The 21,505-nt window shown below is 42.5% G+C and overlaps 1 protein-coding gene across 2 annotated transcripts in view; it reads right to left on the bottom strand.

The window, feature by feature from the left end:
• LOC102518431 (EGF-like and EMI domain-containing protein 1) overlaps positions 1-19,608 on the bottom strand; it is a 497,761-nt gene extending 478,153 nt beyond the window's left edge. For both annotated transcript variants that reach the window (XM_032484700.1, XM_032484705.1), the window contains exon 1: positions 19,150-19,608. The gene's annotated coding sequence lies outside the window, so the exon portion shown is untranslated. The remainder of the gene's footprint in view (positions 1-19,149) is intronic.
• Between the last annotated feature and the right edge of the window lie 1,897 nt (positions 19,609-21,505).

Below are 21,505 nucleotides of genomic sequence, written 5' to 3' on the forward strand. Positions count from 1 at the left end.
TGGCTGGAAACAACCTCCACTGACCACTGAGAAAAATGAAACGATAGCCAAATCGTAACAAGCCAAGATGGCATTGTTTTAAAGATTCCAAGTTTCCTCTCTTTGACATCCTCAATGCTAAAGCAGGCAGGTGTCTGGCCGCACGCTAAGGCAATCTTGAATTCCGCGGAGCGCGCGGCGCGGAGGGGTGCAGCCCGGCCGCCCCCAGAGAGCCCCCCGCCACGCCGTGATTGCCTATCGACCCGCGTGAGCCCGCCCCCTGTCGGCACGGGGTGGGGGGGGGGGTCAGCGGTGAGTTTGCACCAGGCATTGGCCATATTCCTCGGGGCAATCCCATTTCCTAACAAACGCAGCGCGGTGCATTTTCACAGCATCCTTCATCTCTTTCACAATTTAAACGCACATCGGCAGAGCTATATTTCCACACAGTCTACTGCAAATAATTGCTAGAAAATCCTCGCACAAGGTTCAAGTCTCCCCTGATTTGCCCAGGAACAACTCTACGATGGAACGTGAGTGTCTTCCACTATGCTACCCCAAACAGAATATTGGAAACTTCAAACGTTTGTTAGTCTTCACCAACTGGCAATAAGAATGAAATAGAGCATCTAGGGTTTGCTTTGGCCAGTCACAGACAATACTTCAGAATTCTTTATTGTTTGTTAAGCCTAGAATTTACCCAGTTCACTGGGCTTAAAAGAGCATTCATCAAAGGAAAGTTAGAATTCAATCTAATTTTTTAAACACTCCCTTCTAAAATCCCTTGACACAAATTCATTGAGTTCTCTCCGGTGATGCATCGTCTGTATCGCTCCATTGGCTTTCCAGCTGCTGTCCTCTGGCTCTGTCCTCTAAAATACATCCCTCTGAAATCAGTACATTTCCATTACACCAAATGAGTCATCTTTCCAGGAATTTCCAAGGAATTGTTCAGCCGAGCATCTCGTGTCTTTTAGCAAAAAGTCTTTTTCCAGCACTCCTTTCTCCATCCACATTTCCACCATAATGGTCTCATCAGCAGGTAACCTCCCACAGACCATCCTGATTCTAGTTTCTCCCTTGCTCTCCCTGCACCCTAATCCAACCTCCTTATGATTCTCAGTCATTTCCCTCAAATCCCATTTTCATGTCCACACTCTGAGGATGCAGCCTCCCAGGGCATCCTCCTCCCACTTCTGCCCTTGGTCAGCAGGAGATGGAAGATCAGAGTTATTGCTGCCCAACCGCACTCAACTAGTCGGAGAAAGAGAATTTTCATATGTTGCCTAACCCAACTTCTCTCAGGTCCTGGAAAGTGCCAGACCCTCTCCTAACTCCACAGTGTCCACACAAGCTGCTTCCTCTACCTAGAAAGCTCTTCCCCCTGCTCCCTCCACCTGCCTAATACCAACCTAGCTTCCAGCTCAGTCTTGCCATCACTTCCTCAGGAAGATGCCCTGACCTCTCTGCACAGAGCTGTGGCCTTTACTCTCCCTGCGGGTGCCTGATTGCTTGTTTAATTGCTGGTCTCCCTCACTGGAATGCAAGCCAGCTCTTTGGGCCAGGCACTCCATCTCTCGTGAGCCGACTGTAATTCCAGCCCATAGCATATTGTCTGAACACAGTAGGTGCTCAATGAATAGTTCTGAAGGAATAAATGAATGAATGAATGAATGAGTGAAACAAATAAGTTTTCTATTTCTAGCTTCACATTCTTTCCAATACACTGTTCTGCCTTTGAAAACAAAAGTACTCAAATGAAAGGTGTTACTGGTGGTCACATAGGGAGTAGCTTGGTCAGCATGACTACAGAGTAGCCAAGCCAACGTGGAGGGGGTTTCTCACATTCAGGAGGCTCCCTGCACGGTGCTCTGATTTACCGCAGAAACTACTACAGTGATCTCATATACTGCAGGTCAACACCATGCCTTACCACTCACACAGGGCTCCTCCCACCCCCAAGCAGAGTAAAAGTAAAATCTAAGTAGAGTAAAGCTAAATCTATTGAACTTTACTACAAGCCGGCTCTACTACATATACTTTAATAGATTAACTCATTTTATGGTTCACAACAATCTCATGACTGAAATATGTGTCATCTTCTTATTATGGATTAGGAAATTGAAGGAAAGAATAGGGAACCTGCCCTAGTAACTGGTGGAACTAGAATTTGAACCCAGACAGCAGAGCTCAGGCCCTTAACTTCTATTCTATGTTGATCCTCTCAAGGAAGGTGGTCCTCAAAAAGCCCTCTGAATCGACAGATACTTCCTGGAGTGATCCTACCCCCTTGCCTAGTTTCATACTTGTATTCCCAGACAACCTCAAATCTATTGCTTCTAGTCCACTGCTTTCTCTTATGTCAAGGTGCACACATCCACCTGCCTGCTGGACAAATACCAAACAAACTCACCATCTTTGACCTGGCCTCTCAATCTTCTCCCTTCTGTGCATTCTTCACTTGCAGGAGACACCCACCGTGTACCCACTCACTTAACCTGGAGATGATGGCATCATCCCTTTTTCCACCCACTCCCCTGCCTCCCACATCCAACAGCCAGCAAGTTCATCAGTTCAACTACTTTCTCCCCAGCAACTCTGCTCTGATCCTGATCATTTCTTATCACAACTGAGAGCCTCTTCATACAGCTCCCAGAGTGATTTCCCAGAACCACAGCTGTTCTCCTCAAGACTCCACTGACAACATTTCCTACAACTTCTCATTGCTTCAGGATAAAATTCCAACTCCTCAGCATGGCACACGATGCCTCCTTGAGAGGCCTTGGGCGTTTCTCAAGCCTTGTTCCACCTTATATCCTAAATTCCCTGACCCTAAACACAGCATGCTTGCTCTCTCATCTCCCAAATCTTTTAGACATGCGGTCCCTCTACTTGAACATACTTCATCACCCTCCTTCCTTCACCCCAGTAACCAACCTTCTCACTCTCAATCCACTTCTCCATGCAGGTATCTCTGTGCCCAAAGAACCTTTCCCAAGTGCTCCAGTAGCCCCGTATGCTCACCTCTCTCCCTGTACCTATCACACTGAATGGTAATCATCTTTTTATTTGTTTTTTTCATTATTAGACTGGACTTCTCTGGGTACAAGGAGCACATCCTGTGCCTCTCTGCATTAAATAAGCATCTAACATGGGACCCACACCAAGTAGGTGCTCAGTAAGTCTCTGTCAAGCGAAATAGCCAATGGAAACACAGCTTTTGAAAGCGGTGCTGCCCCTCCCCCTGAATTAAGTAGGCTGATGGATACAAAGCTAACTGCATTTCAAGTGAAAGAAGCAGATGGCTTTAAATCACATCAGCTCCAGCCAGGGAATATATGCTCTTCCTTTCAAAACACTCTTAAATTATCACCCTCATTATTGATCCTTTTTTCTTTACCCCACCCCACAAAAAAAAAGGTTACTTTCAAAGGTTTAATCTAAACATAGAGAACAATGAGAGCTCTGCGGCATGAAGATAACGACAGTACATCAGTGCCTCACTGATACAGCATAATTAGGAAATGAATTGATTCATATGAAATAATTTTCTGGATTAATATGCATTTTCCTTAAAGCATCAAATAAATATTTCAGGGTTTTTTTTTTTATCCTTTCTGGAAGAAAAATCCATATTTTGATTTTATAATCAAAGGGCATTTAAAAATATGCTCAAAGGACAGAAAGGGAAGACAATTTTAAAAAGTAAGGCATGGTCCCATTTTTTAAAACATAAACATACATATTTACATTTAGATTTAGATTTGTATTTATATCGTGTAACTCCTCCAAAATGTTAACCGGGAATATCTCTGGTTGTGAGATTAGGCGAGGCATTTATTTTGTTATCTTATCTCTATATTCTAATCTTTCCACAATAAAATGTATAAATTACATAATAAAATTATAAGATTTGTGAAAAGGAAAAAAATTAGGACTATATTGAAATTAACATTTTATTGACAAGACAAATCTACCATCATCGAGTTCCATATTTACTCATTGATAAACTTAATAAAGTGAACAAGATACCTTATCTAACTCACCCAGAATAGAATACTTTCAGAGATCTTGGGAATATATTCTAGTTTTTTTTCAGCTCCTCTCACTATTAGTCTACAGTCTTTTTTGGCTATCAACTTCTGCTTCTAGAAGTCTCCTTTTCCTTTTTCCAAATACATTATTTGCAAATCTGCCAAAGTCATTTAAAAAATAAAGTGATCCTTTCTTGGGAACTTGAAGTGTAAAATCTAGCATTTTCTGAACAGAGGCGTTGTAACATCTGTTTGCACTTTTTATTTACTGTAATAGTTAAGCGTATGTTTAAGCTTTGGAATGCAGTTTAGCTTCTAGCTCCAGAGTGACCAGTGTGACTTGGACAAGCCACTCAACTTTTCTGAGCCTCAGCATTCTCATCTGTAGCTAGGGAGAGCAACACAACTGCATATGTTTGTTGTGAAGATTAAATGAGATAATGAGGGTTTAAAACAATAACAAGTACCCAATAAGGATTAGCTGTTGTTATTTACGTTACTACCAGTATTTACTTTCTGATTCTCAGTTGTTTCCCAGGTAGACAGGCTGCCAGAAAATTGAGTTCTAGGTAAGCAAAATATTTCTACATGTAATCAGCTGGTTACAGTAGCAAGAGTCACCTAAAAACTAAGTCAGGTTAATCTCATCTTTTGCAGAGGAAAAAAAGGTGATAAATTTGTTAAAGTATTTAGTAATTCACAGCACAAATAACATCTAGTAAATTAAATGCAAGACTGCAACGCTGAGTCACTATTGGTCCCAAGAAGCAATGTTTAGGCCTACTTGTTCCTGAATGTGCCTATGTCAGTTCACTGGAAGCCAGACCACAAGACTGAAGCCCATGTGGTAAAGCTATCTTCTCCCCTGCTCTGGGAGGCTCCCAGAGCCTTTAAATAGAGGACACTGCCTGTACCTTTTTTTTTTTTTTTTTTAACCATCACTGGAATAACTAATAGCAACCCAGATAGAGCGTACACAATGACATGTTCCTAATGAAATACAAATGAACCATAACAGTTCTTATCAGAAAAAGTTTGGGGGGCACTGGTGGCCTCTACAGTAGACTTACAAAGTTGCCTTCAATGGCTCTGGTCAGTAATATATGTCAAGTCACTAAATTATTTCAGAAGCAAATAGAATTTTTCAAGTATCTTTCCTAAGAAAAAAGTAATAGATGTTCATTACAGAAAAGTTGGCAAAAACTGAGAACTGTAGACGAGAGGATAAAAATTATCCATAATTCACCCCCAAGAGATAAACACTATTAAACCATTCTGATGCATTGCCCTCCTTTTGTGCTTATTGTCTTTACATTTGTACATTTATATATAAAATCATGCTGTTACAGACATTTGTATCCTGCTTCTTTTTTGACATATTATAATATAAGCATTTTATAGAGCATTAAAATTCTTTGTAAACATCGTTTTTAATAGCTGCATAAATGTTCCATCGTAAGGAAATACCATAATTTACCTTACTATTTCCTCACTGTTGGACATTTAGGCTGTTTCCCATTTTTCTGCTAACACACAGAAATTTTAAAGATGGTTTTCAAGAGAAAACAAGTTTTATTTCGTAGGCAAATAAAGTACACAGTGAAACAGACAGTGATGATATGTTCATGTAATAGATTCACTGCTAGCCTCAGGTTCAATCAGAAGAGGCATTTATCTTTCCTTCAAGCAATAATTCATTTTAATTCAGACCTTCCATTCCAAGCTGCTTCCTCACAAACATGTTTGCCATCTCACACAACTGCAAAGAATCAGCCGTAAAGCTCACTTCTTTGACAGGTGGCATTTAATTTGTCTGTAGGTCAAAAGCCCTACTATCTCTGGTTGCCACACTGAACAGAGGCAGGAAACCTCACTTACAATCCTGCCCATGTGTAACCCTCCTCCTTTGTGAGGCTATTTACCTCTTCTTCACGTTCAATTTTTGGCTAGTCTGTCAGATGTAAAAGTGCCTTCCTTGGGCTTCTAGGGTCCCTTAGAATTAACTTTACTTCCAGGAACTTAGGCTCTCCTGAAGTACCTATCTCCATGGGGACCAGAACTCGCTACCAAGGGACTCCACCCCACCTTAAGAGGACCCCTGTTTTCTTCCCAACGGGCCTCTCTCCTGCCTATGCTTGAAAGTCACGCCAGAAACACAACTGCCCCACCTACGCTACCAGATGAAGAGCTGAGACCCCGAGATAATTAAAGTAGTCACAGCAAGAAGCAAAGCCTTGGGGGGGGGGCATTAATAATGCAACACGTGGCCATGCAGATGCCATGTACAAAAGAGAGTATCATAAGCATATTTAACAGGAAATGCCAGGACTACAGCAAAGTGAGTTAGGCTTTTCGGTTGACTCTCCTTGGAAACTAATAGCCAGAGTCTATCACAAATGCACTCTAAAAAATAAAACAGCTTGTTGGAGTCAAAATAAGGACTTCACAAAACAAAATACATTTCAGAAAAAGTGAAATAGGCAAGTCTATGAGACAGAGGAGAGTGAAAGACTTCAAAGTCTACTTCTATTAATATTGAATCTGGTACGAGGGCGTCCAGCAGACTGAGCCTAACCAGACCACCTTAGCCTTCAAAAGACCAGTTTACCCCCTGGAATTAGACATCATAAAAAGCAACCAAGAGTGGGACCAAAGAGGTTTTACCCTTACTGCACAGAGAATGAAACTGGAATGAATACAATACCTAAATTGTAGAAATGGGTAATTTTTTCTGCCTTATCGCTAACCTGAAATAATGATTTCTCAATATTAGAGGCATAGTATAATTGCACAGTGTTTGTTGTGCAGATGAAATAAAATGAAATGGTATAAAAAGCCCTTGCTACGTTGTCTGGCATGGAGATCCTGTTCGGTGGGTATCACTGACTCTGTTTCTTTCATAGAGAAGCAACAGGCTTAAAAGAAAGACAACAGAACTTCTTCTCATGCATTCCCCTTAAGGAATTATCTAATCTCTATTTTCTGATTACTAAAATGGGAATTTTTTTCAATGACAAAACCTAACTTTTTTTTCCCACTTTGGACAAGGTATGTTATAAAATGTGTTATAAAATGTTGGGATTTCAGGTAAAAAAAAAAAATCCATTAATATTACGATAAAGCCCTCTTTTAATTTTGGAGAACACAAGAAGCTGAACCTTGGCTGCTTTACACCAACCAACATCCAGAATGTAAACAAACAAAATAGGTGGGCTTGCTTAAACATCTTTGCTTAAAAGCAACTCCTCATTTTATAAAAGAATTGTCCAAATAAGCAAACTTCTAAAAATTTAAATTACCCTGTGAAAATCGGTGTGTTCTTCAAATATCATATTTACAAATACAGGTTAGAAGTATTTAAATTGTTTGGGGCCAAACTGCTTCGGAGTTCAAAATTCTTCAGACCTAGAAAGGCAATATGGTACATATGTGCCTAAAAGCATCTGGAAGTCACACCCTAACCAAACACATTAATATTTCTTCAAAGAAACTTATAGATTTTCATACTGAATTAAAATATCTCTAATTAGACTCACATCAGCTCAGTGTAGGTTTTGCCACAAAATTAGTTTTTGACAAATAACAACAACAACAAAAAAGTACCTGCTGGCATTTAGAGCTTTTCTGGATTTCAAAATTACGTGTAAGAAATTATGAAACTATTTTTGACTTGAACACACACTGTCAGGTAAACCAGTCTACTATGCAAATTTAAGATGGGTCAATAATTAAAGGCACAAAAAGGGCAGCTCGTGTGCTGATACCATGTAGACAAAATGCTATTGGAAATAGAAATAACATTTATGAAAATTACAAGACAAAAGAGAGTTGGTGAATCTGAGTATACACACCTCCTAAAACAGAAGGATTTCAAGAAGGTCTAGTGCAGATTTGGCCTTTAAAGACACCGTTTTGGCATAAGATTCCTTAAAATCTACTCTGATCATTATTGACTACCACTGACCAAAATCTTCTGGCAGTGAGTCCAAAACCATTTTTCAAAAGCAAAATAGAAAACTGAACATACAGTGTGGGCAAAGTCCATAGGAGACACTTCCAGAAACTGACAACCACACAGTTCACCTCATTCTTCAGGTTTATAAACACACACAAGTCACATGGTAGAAAGGATAAGTGAACACATGCTTCCAGTTATCACTGTTGTTGAATAATGTGTATCCTAATATCACTACCAAATCCCAGGATGAAGAATAGATCCTTAGCACCCCAAGGAGCAATTTACAGTGAGATGATCTTGGATCTTCATGGTTTTTAATGCACCTTGATGGTGTAGGGGATCATTTTGGTGTCCGTCTTTATATGTCTCCATCTCAGTTTCCCTTAGAAAATCAAATATTTTATCTCTAAAAGCAAATGAGAGTATTTCATTATTATCAACCAGAAACATTCTTCAGGGAAAAATGATCTTTAACTATATCTTATCAGGGAGGACTTAACACTGACTAAAGTCAAACAGAAAAAACGTCTTGGGCAGACATTTCCCTACATTTAAATTGCCAATGTTAAATAATTATATATAACAAGTCACATTAGGGACGTATTTTAAAGCTGGTTAATCCTTGAAGCACATGCATCTCTTGAAACATTTGTCTTAACAGACAAATGAGAAACTAGAGACCAGAGAGGTGACAGTCTTATCCAGCTAATGTGTAGCACAGCCAGGACAAGAAGTCCCAGTGCTTATAAATAACATGTTTGGGGTACATTCTTTTATCTGTGGGGGCAATAGGGGGCTGCAGAAACATGGGTTGAAGGTAGATTATCAGTGACTAGTTTAAATTCGACGAACAATTATTGGGCGTATGCTTTGCCCTCAATGAAATGAAAATCTAGCTGTAGAATTAATGTGGACACTTAATTAAAAATGGACAGAAAATGTTCAACAGGACTTCAGGAGACCCTAGGATTCAGATGAGGGAGAAACGGGGAGAGTTTTCTGGTGGGGTGGAAATGTGGCAACGCAAGAACCTACAGGGAGCACACAGCCACTGCAAAGAACCTTTCAGTTGTCCAGTGAGCCACAAATATATTTAGAGCCTGTACAACCATCACTAGGGTCATTAGAATATAAACTCCCCGATCGCTTAAATTTTAACGAACCTGAGCCCTTTTAAAGGTGGCACTGAAAGCAACTTCAGCAGTGCAACAATTAAAATGTTAACGGGGTTTCTACTGCAAATAGATTTATGGAAGGAGAATGCTGACTGAGTTGTTTCCTGGTCCCAACTTGTTACTGTCAGTTGAATTCAAGCAAGATGTGCTTTACAAGAGATGCGAGGCATACCTTCTAATGGCCGCTGCCTATTGTGTTTCTTATTTCAAAATTCATTTCAGTATTGCATATCACATGCCTAAAGCGCAATACAAATTCTATTCTGTTATCACATAATTGGCCAGTGTGTATTGCTGTGTCTTGAGTTTCTACTTGTTTTATTTTACATGGGGTATTTCAGTCCACTGAAAGGAAACCCTGTTCATTTTTGCTCATCCCAATACAGAGAGAGTTCAAAAGTTCAGAAGATAAGAAGTGGTTCTCAGCATGAGAAAACCGTGAAAGGCATTAGAAAATAAATTTTTGATGTCAAGATACATTCCCAGTTTATTCATGCTAAGAACAGTTTCCTTATCTTTGGGACTCTGTAAGCTGGAATAGTCAAAATTTGTTTAAACTCCACGATAAATAAAGAATCAATTGAATTGGACTATTCTTCTATTATCACATAATTCTGTCTGTAAATCAAACTCTTTATAGTGTAACAAAAATCTAAAAGTACTGCAAATGAAGATTAGTACTTTGAGATCCAGAAAAGAAAAATTCAAAATCAGGTTGCCTTTCTCCTGATCCTTATCCACTAGACTAGACTCTGAAAATAGTTTTCTTAGTAATTCAGAGAAACCAAGCCTCAAGTCTCCTGGGATTACCTCCTCCCTCAAGAGTAAAAACCACTAAAGCTCAGAATTACTGTCAATTCTTAATTAACCATATCAGTGAGGAAGAACACTTAACATCACTGAAAACTGTCCACTGAAGAGTGACAGAAAACATTTCCCAGATCACGAGTCGACAAGCCACATAATTTATATACCAGGAGCTGACTTTTCAAACAGTTGGCTGGAAAAGCCTTTACTTATTCCAGACATGTCCTCATCATTATCACATGGTTATCAAACAGATTTGTTTAAAGAAACTAGAGATCTTCACATACCTATGACAAATGCAAATGTCACTTCAGGTTGCTGAGACAGACATACATTCAATTCATCCTATCTGAGGGACCTGGGACTATCTGTGAAATAGATGACTTTTGTGCTGGGTCATTGAGATTAGCCTGGAAGAGATGAAGGAGGCAGGAAGTTCACTGAGAGTAAAGGAAAATATAGCGTGCATCTGGGGGTCCCTGGGGTACCCTGGTGAGGACAGAGCAGCAAGTGCATGGGGGCACTGATGGCAATACCATCCACCCACAGTGTGTATCACCCCCGGAAGATACTCTGCCCTTCCAACAACCTCTAAGGCCTTACCGTGCTCTGTTCCCTCCCTGGAATGAACGCTCTTCTGCTCCGAATCCTACCTCACCTTCCTATGCCACCACTTCCATGAAGCTTTCCAAGATTTCCTCTCGTGAATTTGGTTTCCCCTTCCTTACAGTAATATTTTGGTCTAAGTCCTTTCTGGCACTTAACTATCCTACAACAAAGAACACAGTTTTAGAAGTTCCTTAGGGGTGAAGACTTTATCTGACCCATCTTTACAATCTCTGCAGAATCAAGGAAACTGCCTTGGGTGTTATGAGTTGATCTTAAATTGTGTCCCATTTGTAATTAGCTCTGCTGGAGTAGGACAGCAGGAAGTCCTTTCTCCTGTCATTTCCCGCAATGGGAATAATGAGACTGAGAATGATGGTGGATACAGAGTAAATGTTTCGTCAGGCAAGAACGCAGACTCTCCAGGAGTTTCCACTTCTTGTCACCATGACCAAAGTGATGGCTGCCAGAGTTAAGTGCTTGACTGAAACACAGTTCTTCCCATCGGGTTTGTTTGGGTAACTCCAAGTCAATTACTTTTCAGTAGCGACACCCTCCATTTTCCTCTTTTATTTTACATCCCTGAGACCTTCCCTGGCACATACACCCTCTCCTTCCTTCTCAGTTTCTTAATCTCCTTGGTTCCTTTTTCATCTGTCCTCCTCTCCTATATTAAAATTCCCCGAGTTTTCTTCCTCAGTAAGTCTTTTCTTCTCACTTTTTATACGTGCTTGTCACCTGTCACTTCATTGCCCACATACAGCCCTAGCGCAGACCACTCTCCCAGGCCTCAGACCCCTCTGTGGAGCATCCCCAGAACATTGCCACCTGAGGTCCCACAGACACCTAAGTGCCCTACATGGTCACCGCTGAACCTGCCCTCCTCTCCCTTCAAAGCTCCTCCCTCTCCTAAGTTTCTGATTTTCTCCATTACCCAGAGGCCGCCTCAAGCCTTTCTCTCTCACACCCTCGCTTCCACACATTCATCAACTCTTCCTGGTTGTAATCTTCGGAATCTGTTCCTCCGTTTCATCACTACCACCATTTCGTTTGTTTGTAAGACTCGTGTCACTGCTCCTCTGCTACTGAAGGAACCTCCTGATTGGGCTCCTCACTGCTGGCTTCTTCCCTCTCCAGCCCACTCTTCAGTCAATAAACACAGATCTGATTAGGTCCCTCCCCTGCTTTTAGTCAGTCACTTCCTGACTCCTCCTTGGTCCCCTGTAAAGTCAATGGTTCTCAACTTGATATGTAAGACCCTTCCTGAACTATCCCCTCACGGCTGCCCTAAACTCATCCTCCACTGCAACTCCTTTCATATTCTTCCCTCCAGACATACCATTAAGAAAATGATTTATGGGTTTTCTTTTTTTAAAGGAGAGATCTCACCTCCTTCTACTTGTACATGCTCTTCTCACAAACCAGAACACACCATCACCAACACCACCTTTACCATCCACCCAATCTCTACTCAGTGAATCAGCTAAGAAAAATTAACTTAAAAACCTACATTGAGCCCTTGGTTTCTTTCTTCCCTCCAGCCAGGTGACACCTCTGCCAACTTTTGCTTGACTAGGCTCTGGTCTGTTCTTTGATCTCCCCCTAAGTCTTTGAGTTGCTCAAGGACAGGGGATCACCCTTTCCTGTCTGTATCCCCAAAGCCCAGCAAAGTACTTGACGTTGAATAAATATTTGTCAAATGGAAGTAACAAGAAAAGAAATCAGCTACATATGAAGCAACTAGGTTAGTGATCTGACTTTAGCTTCAGTGGAGAAAAGACAGATACTTGGGATTTGAACAGAGCCCCATGAGTCAGCTCATTAAACCTCTGTGTTCATCTAGTTCCAGAGTCTTCCCATCTATTGAAAAAGAACTGGAAAATCAAGTGCTGGATTTAACAAAAGAGAACAAAACTAGATTTACGCTTTTGCAAAGTTCATGCTGCTGAAATGGGGAAGGAAAATGTTAGGAGTACTGGGGGACAATTCTTCAAGGCCTCTTTCATTTCTGCATATCTTGTGAAGAAGCTTTGATGGCTTTTGTTTTAGAAGGATGTTTGTATAGAAAACAGCCTTGGAAGATTTGGAGAGTATGTCCTGCCAGGGCTGAGGTCAGACTTGTTTCCTGAGCAGGGTAATAAAGATGATATCTCCCTTTAAGGGCAAAAGCTGGGCAAGTTTGCCAGCAGCCCTTTTATAATATTAGAAGTTTTTTAAAGCCTGGGTTCCTCAGCTGTGACACAGATGCACTGTGTGCACAGTCTACATTTGGGCCCCTCCTGATTGCCACATGGAATATGGGGAGGGGAGGGGAGTCAATGCAAACCCGAACTCATGCTACCTGTTTTGACGTGACTAAGAAAGTCCTTTGTCTCTGATCCAGGAGTCTCATGTCTTCCAAAAGCAGCTATGAACTGTGGCAGACTAACTTGTTACCCTGCACATAGAGTAAAATCTTATACACTTCATAGTTCTTGACAAGGAGAAGGGAGCTAAAGGAAAAAAAACTTTAATCGCTCAATAAACGTTTATGAAACTGAATAATACCAGAAAGATAAAATCTTAAATACAGTGTAATAGTTATGAGCGCAGATTCTACCGTCAAACAGACTAGGTTCATATTCCTAGCTTTGAAAATTATTAACTACATAAACTTTCCTGAGCTTCATACCCATATATGCAATTTCTCTGGAAAACCTTAACTTCCCTGGATCTCAATTTCCTTATTATGAAATGTAGTACTAATATTACCTTCTGATAGGGTTGTGAGGATTAAATAAGTTAAAATATGGAAAGTCCTTAAATTGTTCCTGGCATTTAATAAGTGCAATTTAAGAATAACATTCTGATGCTTGAACTTTATTCTGTGCACAATGTTTTTAAGAAAGGAAATGAGGTTAGTAGGACTTTGCTTTAGAAACAAACTCTGATAGAAATTAAATTGTATATATAATAAAAAATGAAGAGGATGGAGAGATTGGGAAACACAAGACCATCCAAGAAACAACTGAAATTGTCCAGGAGACAAAATGAGATGGCTGGGCTTGAGTGATGGCAACAGGAAAGAGAACTCATTCAAGAGATATTTCATTGCTGGTGTTTATAGAATTTGGCACCTGATAGGAATATAAATATTAATTTTAAGTTATCCAGTCATCATACTCAAAGGCCTTTTCATGATCATCTCACCTAAAGCTCAAGGTAAACTGGGAGAAAAGTGACAGATACACAATTTCAAAGATGAGGCAAGCAGCACAGAGGGAGAAAATGTTGGGGGAGACGATGATAACCAGAGATGCTCTATGGACACTCTAAGTCTCAGACCCAGAGTGATAATGATTCTATAGTTGAAAATGCAAGTCTGCGGCTCTGAAGAGAGCAGGGCTGGATGCACGAATCTGGGTTTCCTCAAAATAGAACATATGATGGAAGCCCATGAAAAGAAAGAGATAAACCAGGTAAAGCATACAGAATGGGAAGAGAATTAAAGATAGAAGGTGAGAGAAAGCAGGCGCCAGTGCATAAGAAGAACTGCAGATGATGCTGAGTGTGTGTACAAAGGAAAAGGACCAGCAGAGAAGCGGGGAAGAGGAATAGCCAGTAATATATATGCTACAGAAAAATGAGAGTGGGGTGAGCTCTGAAAAAAAGGCAGCCTCTGAGAAGGAATTTTAGCAGAGGAGGCCAGACTGCAGTGGGTTCAATGATCAGTGATAAGGTCACTGACAAGCATCAAAGAGCTGTTCTTGAGAAACTGAAGGTGAAGGAGAAAAGAAGCAAGGTCAAGACAGATCCACATATGGACACAGACAGATCACAAACATGGAAAGGAGAGAGACACAGAAAGGGAGACTTGGACACATGGGGGGAAAAGGGAAAAATAATAGAAAAGAGTTGGCAATACAAAAAAGAGATGATTAATAGAGAAAAGAATTTAAGATGGAATGTGGAACATATAGGGAAGGGATTACTTTGAAAAAAAGTGCAAAATTCTTCCCATGAGATACGTAAGAAAGAAGTAAAGATGCATAAAAAAGATATACTGAAGCTGACGGACACAGAGCCTGACAAAGTATTATCTATTAAATAATATCAGGTCAATGTCATCAATACAGTACGGGTTAACGCTGACTGCTAAAACTACACGGCAGAGGTGAAGTTTAGGGCCACTTGGGGCAACAGGAGAAAGAGTAAGCTATTGCTGAATACAGTAGGAGGACCAGGGAGGCTGGTAATTTGAGAACCGAGGAAGGAGAGGTCAAGGGCAGAGGGACCAGCACAGGAAAGAGTGTTGAGGAACAAGGCTCTGGAGTTAGACAGAACACTCCGAAAGCCCATCCCACCACATCTCAACTATGAAACTTCAGGCAAGTTACTTAACCTCTCTCTCTCTGCCTCAGTGTCCTCGTCTGGAAAACAGAGATGACAGTATGATCTACTTCAGATGATCGCTGTTAGCATTAAAGATATTTATAAACACAAACTGCTGGAAATAAAGCTTTGCCCATAGAGAGAGCACACAGCCTTCTCCACTTGGCTTTACACTCACTCAGTGTGGCTGACCTCACGAGAAAGAAAAACATTTTTGAACTTGTGTACACTGAGTAAATGACAGACCATAGGCTATGTTAAATTATTTATAAATTTAAAAGTAGACTATTACTAGCCCCAGACATCTCTTACTGGCTCAATCTCTTGCTTTATCAGAAGGAAAAAACGAAACAAATTCCAACGTGGTGTGTGGTGCAAGAAACAACTCTGTCAATTCCCCTTCACAATTCTGGATTATTACAGTTTATTACAGCATTGTACTTTTTTCTACTTCTAAATGCATCAATTCTTCAAAAATCTAAACCTCTGCCACTCTGATGACACGTTTCTCATCAGCTATAGAAGGCTGGGGTGAAACAGCTCCGTATGCATGTGTTGGGGCTGCAGTTGGGTGGGTAAATTGTATCACATCAGGCACATTTTGGATTTGTACGTCAACCTGTATTGGATGGATACCTGCGGCAGGGAATGGCTGGCTGTGAGATGTCCTAAACAGTGTAGGTGACTGCTGAGTCACCAAGTGGCCACACCTTTTTAAAACTCCCCCCAAGTGTCACATAGCCTTCTCTACTTGGCTCTATCTCAAGTCCCAGGAACTTCAGCGACTGGATCAGCCTTTATATACTTCGGCCTGCATGGTATCTATCTGCTGCACACCCAAGCTTACTACTTCCATCATGTCGTATACAATAATTATGCAAGTGTTTACAAGAGAGCGTTAGAAAGGATAAATTTTAATAGAGTGCGTTACAGCCAGTCAATTTCCTTTGATGTCTCAAAGATCTGGAGTGGAGTTTATTTTTGTCTATTTAATCCTTTAGAAAATATTTGCAGAGTACCATTAACATAAGTAAACTCTTCAATATCCCTTTATCAAAATGCCATCACCAGTTACAACCCTCCAATTCATAATGTACTTGCCAAGGATAGCTTTCCTCAGTCCACAATTCCCAGTTGAAGCCTAGCCCATCATTTTAATACTTAAATACCTACAGCCATGAGACAGCAGGATAATTTCTTATGAAAAGACTCAGTGAGGAGGAGAGAAATCACATGTTCCTTGTGACGAATGATCTTAGCCACTACAGGACAATTAGCACCCCAACCCACCTCCATACCTAGTACCAAATGCCAATAGAAACTTGCACCTTCCACATCCAGTCCAAAAAGCCCCACAGGTTCCTTAATAACACTAGGTAGAAGGTACCAACCACACTCCCACTGAGAACCCCAGGCAGTGATTACAAAGAACTTCTTAGAAACACAAGCTGGGCCTGAGTGCTCTGAAAGGGACTGTATTTTTTAAGAACTCTGGCACGGGAATTCAAACTGCTTGGATCCAAATCTTGTGAATTCCTGGAGTATGAACCTAACATTACTGTGTCTCTTTCTTCATCATAAATGGAGACGAAAATAGGGCATACCTTGTAGGGCTATTTCCAGGATAGAATAAAATAATACAAACAAAGTAGTTAGAAATTTGCCTGGCTTCTAAGTTAAGAATTCAAACAGGTTAAGCATTAATTACCTGTGATTTCCAATGTCAACAGGCATAATAGGTACTGAGGCACTCTGTGGAATACGGATTTTATCAATTTGTCTAACCTTAGTTATACAAGGTTTCCTAAATGTGATAAGATAAGGTCATCAGACAGATCAATTATCATGAGAGTTGGAGGACCTGGATGCCATACATGTTTTGCCTCGTTAATAAAATTTCCTTTGGAAAGGAGCTTACCTGTGGAGGAATGTACCATAAATACAATGCATTACATTCAGGCACGCCATTATTTAGCTGCACAGTCATTTTCTCTTTTCAGTGTCACCCCAGCTCCAAAATCTGCTCAAGTGCAATATCAGCTGCATGAAACTTTTACCTGTGTTAATGACCTATAAGTGCCAGTCAGCAGGATGATGCATTCTCATTAGTGGTCCCCACCTCATTAGAAGCCTACTCTCACCGATAATGGATTTCAGAGGTCAATAAAAATCTCAGGAAGAATTCTCTTCAATTTAATAGATAGACAGGTGTGTGGAAGCCAAGTGCTATACCTGGTTGGATTCTGCATGCCTACAACAATTGCAAAGGCATCTGTAAAAACCGAGCACTAAATTCCAACATGGTTTCTGCTGAAGAAACCATTAACTCTAATACCAGGGAAGACTAAATAAAAATTTGATTGGATTCTTCCCATCCAGTTTTCAGAAAGTACTACAAGTCATCAGAGTGATCTCAATAACTCCCAGAAACAGCATCTCTATTAAACACCCAAGAATTTATATTGGTTTTAATATCCAATCTCATGTCACCTGATAAATGAGCTACAGTAGCAGTGTCCTTTAAAAAAATGCAATGTCATCCTTCTAGCCTTTTCAACAAAAGTATCAATACTAAAAAAAAGGTAAAACAGCTAAGCAACATAAAAAGTGTCGTGGTATTTCTGTTATTTCTCAGTGCCCCCCAAAGGGATTATTCTGTCTCATGTGCATGGGTAGATACCTATAAGCCAGCTAGGGTCCACTTTAATAACAGCACTGATAAAGGTAAGAGCATGGCTAGCCAGCAAGCTTGCTAAAAAGCAGTGTCTAAGAAATGGAGGCTTATGCACACACACAAGCTACCCAAAGTAAGATGTGTTTTCTGAGATAAACTGGAGAGGAAAAGCTTAAATCAACCTTCTCTTCAAATAAACAAGATACATCTTATCAATGTAAGAGAAATCACCTACCCAGAAACTCCTTGCATTTCTGCCAAAAATGTATTTACAAACTATGTAGGAAAGAAGTTCTACGATGTCACTGCACCCTGGCCATGTCTCAAGATTTATAGTTAGTGACATTTGCAGTAACCAGGTAGCAAATTGAATCTCACATGAGAAGGATGAAATAGGGAAATAGAAAGTGAATCCAAAAATAGTATTTTTCTGACAATAAAAAGTCAAGACCCAGAAAGGTATAGATGGCTTTGTGTACTTATATAAACCATTTTTCCGTTATGAAGCATTCACATTTCAGAAAATCAAAGATGAAGCAAAGAAGTAGCATACACATTTAAATGTTCAAAATCCTCTGGCGTCTATTCATAACCGCTCAAGAGCAGAAAGGAAAAGCCGAATTAGATTTGGCTTCTGTCTCAGACAGTTAGGGGATGATCCCCCTGATGCTACAGAATTCAGTGCAAACTTCTTCAGGCAGTCAAGGCGACCCAGCAATTGGTAAACATTCAGACTTCCCCTGAGCTTCTCGCTATGCTTGACACAGTGACCAAGAATGAGTATCTCCTAGCGTTCATCACTTCTAATCTGGAAATAAAACCATGCCCCATCCTCAGAGGATGCGTTTCTGTCATCTCCCCATTCTGTAGTTCTCTCCTAACCGGGTTAGCATCTAAGTGGCCGCGCATTCAGCCCTTGACATACTCGCCTCCCCAGCTCCTCACTTCGGCAAATGAGCCGGGCAGGATTCGCCTCTCATCAAACCTGTGGAATAACCCACTCCTCCGGACTATGAGATATTTCTCCAGAAAATAATAATAATAATAAATGATAGATAGATATAGACCATTGGTCTCTAGAAAGAACATGTCAAGAAACTCTCTGTTCAACATGATTTCTTTCAAAACCCTTTCAGAAAGTGGAACTTGTAATTAGTCAATTACTCTTCCAAACAGGAAATTAACTCTCTCTCTTACACACACACACGCGCGCGCGCGCACACACACACACACACACACACGCACACCGGGCGGGGGTGGGAGGTGGTGAAATTCTGTCAGCAGCTGAGAAAGTATCAGTCAGGTAGGAAGCACACAGCCCTGGATAGCGGTCTCTGCCCGAGGACGCGCTGAGGACCGCGCTCTCGCCGCGCTCGGTCTGGGACAGCCCACGGACCCCGCCCGCTGCCCGCTGGCAGCTCACGCCCTGCACCCCTTCCCGGAGGGAACGGCTCGGGTCGCAGGGGCCGCAGCAAGTCCGCGGTGGGAGGAGGCGCACAGGGCCGGCTCTCCCCACGCGTCACGGAGCGCGCGGGTACCACTTACATGCTCGGCCGGAGCTGAAGGGCGCTGCCTGGCGGCCAGCCGGCGGCCACCCAGGCGCAGAAGCACCAGAGCTACAGTCGCCAGGTCATCTCCGCGGGGCGGAGCGGCATCAGCCGCCACCCCGGCTGCGCGCCGAGCGCCACTCCGGCTCCGCGAGTCCGAGCCCGGCACAGAAGTTGAGCTCGCCGGACAGAAGTTGGTGTGCGGGGCTCGCGGGGCCGGCGAGGTGCGTCTCCCTGCGCAGGGCGCGGCAGCAGCTCTGCCCCACTAGGCAGCACCGCCGACTGGGAGAGCTCGGGCGCTGAGGCCGGGCCAGCCCCCGAGGCGCCTGGGCCGGCGAGATGCGCACCCTTGCTCCGCCGGGAGCGACTGGAAACCTGCGATCCCCACGGCCCCGCAGCCCCCGCAGCCTTGGTGCCATGGAAACGCGCTCGCAGCCCTCCGGGCCCGGCCCCTCTGGAGCGCTTAAAGAGACAGCCCCGCCGCCACCACGGGCTGGCGCTGCTGGGCGCCCCCCACCCCCGCGCCCTCCTCACCCCTCCTCTCCACAAGCGGCCCGGAGGCGGTGAGGCAGTGGCTGGACACTGGGGGCTGGAAGGGCATCTGAGACGCGACGTAGGGGGCTCTGCTCAATCCTCCCGCCCAACTCTGCTCCCCACCACTTCCTACCCACCCCCCCACCCCCACCCCCCACCACACATACCCAAACCCTCCAAAGAGGCGAAGCAGCTCTGGCTTCCCCTCAGACACCAACCTGCTCAGAACCAAGCCAGCTGTGCATCTGCCACAAGCAGAGACCAAAGGAAGGCTGACTTTTGATTCTTTCTTGCTCTGCTCGCACCCAACCCAAGTCTCCGGAGTCGGTCAGAACACAAGCTGGGGGGAGGTGCGTTTGAAGTGGGAACCAAACAGCAGTTGATAGAGTCAAATCTCCTGCCAACTCGACAGTTGCAGGACACATCGTCGGCTCATCCAGAAATCCTCGTTACTCCAAATGGGATCCTCTCCCTTCCATTTATTTGGCCACCATCTATCTCACCCCCTTCAGACATCAGTTATAAGGAGGAGCCAATCCTTTTCCAAATCTACTTCCTCCTTTCCTTCAAACCAGCTCCTCTTCCCTCTAGTTTGCTGAGGAGCAGTCAGTCGCGAGCCCCCAGAGCCCTTCCAGAAGGGAACAGCGTCTGCTCGGAACGCGAGGCTGTGGCTGCGGCGCTGGCCCGACTGCCTGGGACGCACAGCCAAGCGTCGCGCGGTCGCCAGCAGCTCCGGCCCGAAGCGATGCCTCTGCCCGGCGCCAGCTGCTGTCTGGAAGGCCACAAACCTCTGGAGTCTTTTTCGTGAAAATAAAAATCTATGGTGCATTGTGCCCTCTAATAAGGACAGCCCGGCTCCGAAGCCATAATCTGCAGTTTAGCCCTGCAGGGAATGGAATAATCTGCAGCGGGGCAACTTTTTTCTTTGATTCCCAAACTTACGGAAAGTGGCTCTCCAATGACTCACTCATAGTTACACATTTAAAGTGGTACCACCTGATTTCCTCAGTCCTAGAAGCCCTAAAGTGATCTTCCCCAAATGGTCTTTTGGTCTCCCCTCTGCACTTCACAGTTGAATTAACCGTCTGGCTCTTAGAGTCAGTCTTCTGAGCCTTTGTTCTCCTTTCTTTTCTTTCTGCCTTTTCTGCAGCTAAAGAAGCAATTGGGCATTTACCCGAGAGACTGAGGGGCAAACTTCTGGGGTTTCTATGAAAAGAAAGAAAAAGTTGAGGGTGTGATAGAACCATACCACTCCTGAATTATTTCACATTCTGTGACTTTGCCCTCCTTGATTTGTGGAGTTGGAATTCATACCACCCTGCAGCGTCTTTTGTTTCTCCTGGACATACTTTTATTTTTCACTTTTTTAATTGAAGTTTAACTTAAAGTGAAAATGATAAATATACAACTAGATGCTATCTATCTTTCAACATACATCTTTAACAAACACAATTTTGAAGCCATTTGCACAGTAGAAATCGTTATTTGAACCCCTTATTTTATAAAACAGGGATTCTTTCTTTTTTTTTTTTTCTTTTTTCTTTTTTCCCTAAATACTGGTTATACAGGGACCAGACTTTGTCTAGTCGCAGAGAGAGTGGACTTGGGGACAGTGCTGACATCTGTCACAGAAATGCATTGTCACTCGGCTAACTCTTAATTAGTTCTGATAATGGCATGCCCAGCATGAGTCCTTGAAACACATTGATAATTTTAACATCTATTTTTAACTCTTAACTTCTCCTGAACCTCTTTGTCACCTTTGTTACCAAGTAACAAAGTTGAATGCTTAATTTCACCTCCTCTTCTTTTTCCTCTCC

Source organism: Camelus ferus, chromosome 1 (assembly GCF_009834535.1).
Source record: "Camelus ferus isolate YT-003-E chromosome 1, BCGSAC_Cfer_1.0, whole genome shotgun sequence".
NCBI lineage: Eukaryota > Metazoa > Chordata > Mammalia > Artiodactyla > Camelidae > Camelus > Camelus ferus.